The 1,634-nt window shown below is 42.0% G+C and overlaps 1 protein-coding gene across 5 annotated transcripts in view; it reads left to right on the top strand.

Annotated features, from left to right (window-relative positions):
• LOC122538211 (telomerase-binding protein EST1A-like) overlaps positions 1-1,634 on the top strand; it is a 161,742-nt gene that overhangs the window by 58,269 nt on the left and 101,839 nt on the right. The window lies entirely within an intron of this gene.

Below are 1,634 nucleotides of genomic sequence, written 5' to 3'. Positions count from 1 at the left end.
TATTTTTAAAATGTTTTATATAACATAATATATATATTATATAATACACGTTTTTTATAACATATACATTAAAGTTCTCTTGTTCTAAGTGTTTGGATACTTACGCTCAACAATTAAATTACTTTCAATCCTCAGTTAACGATTTTGGTTCACGAAAATTACTCCATTTTGTAATTGGCCAATGGACTATCACTTCAATACACTTCCAACGTATTGTACCGTCCAAAATTCCGTGAAGAACCAAGATAAAAAAAAAAAAAAAAAAGAAAGAAAAAAGAAAAGAAATTTTCTCAGCGAATTTTCAACGCGAAACCGATGAGTATCGGCGAACGTCCGTTTTCACGGACTTGTCTCTCTGTCTCTGTCAGCTGGCGGATATTTGCACCGGCTGTTCGCACACCGTCGCGGGCGAAACGAAATCGCCCTTGAGTGGCGCGCCACGGCTCTTCTCACAGGCCCGGCGAATGGTGCCACAGCCCTCTCTTGTGTTTGTCCGCGAAGGCGCGAATTACGACTCCCCTGTGTCAATATGTCAGCACGGATATTTCGTTCTCGCTTTCGTTGGCCGGCGTGCGCGGGAGGCAGCCAGGCCTCGCCGCTACTTTTATCGATGCCGAAGGCCCTCTCGGCCTCTCTCAAGCGTAAAGCTTGTTTGCCGAGTTCGCGTGCATGCACCTCGCGGACGTTTCACCCTCGAAACGCTTCGCCTCGTCTCGCCGCGCTTCTCGCACCCGGGCAAACATCGGGATTTGCTTTTCGACGTGCGTGGCTAACACGAGCGAGCGAAGCGAGGTGGAAACGCGCCTGTTTCTTGCCGGGCCGCTTGAAATTTTGGACCGAGAGAAATTGTCGTCGGAACCGTGAGAAATTTCCTGAAATTTTGGTGATCGAGGCTTTCAATTATGGAGAAGGAAAGTGTCTTGTTATACGGACAATTTTTAATTCTCTGCTGTAGAGAACTCGTTCTCGAAGGAACCAAGTTTCTTCTGAAACTATCTTTTTCACATTTTCCTTCCATCATGTGACAAGTGAATTCAAAATGATAGCGACGAATTATTGTATACGGCTTGGTCACTCGTTATGGTCCGCAATCAGTTACCAGCGCAAGTGGTTAATATCTCTAATGAAAATTTTCGTTGTCGTTTTAATCGTCGGTTGTTCTACTGTTCAAGTATCTCAGAGAGATACTCTACTCCCTCGACATTGTAACAACCGACACATCCTTCGATTCTCAGCAAATCTTGTAAATCCCTTACCGTCCCCTAGAGAAAAGTTTCTTTTAGATCAGTGACGGCGAACCTTTTTGAGAGGTCGGTCAAATTTTGTTCATTATTTTTTTTAGTACTAGCTCGTGGGTCACTAAGTCATCGGCGTCACTTGGAAAGGGGGAGAGGAGGATGGTTAAAAACTACTTTTTTTTTGGTTCTCACTTTTATAATCCTTTAAAAAGTTTACGTTTCCATTTTGTTTTACAACTTTTACTTTTGCAACTGAAGAGCAAAAAGTAAATGTCGACGTCAAAATATTGATATAAAAGGGGTGACATCATGCCAAGTCACCCATGCACTATACATTAGATATATATACTTTATTTTTTAATATTTTTTATTAGTCTGTTCTCTCTTTTATTATAT

This window comes from Frieseomelitta varia, unplaced genomic scaffold (assembly GCF_011392965.1).
Source record: "Frieseomelitta varia isolate USP_RPSP 00005682 unplaced genomic scaffold, Fvar_1.2 scaffold_976, whole genome shotgun sequence".
NCBI lineage: Eukaryota > Metazoa > Arthropoda > Insecta > Hymenoptera > Apidae > Frieseomelitta > Frieseomelitta varia.
The sequence above is the reverse complement of the archived record's forward strand: the minus strand, read 5'-3'. Positions and strand labels throughout refer to the sequence as shown.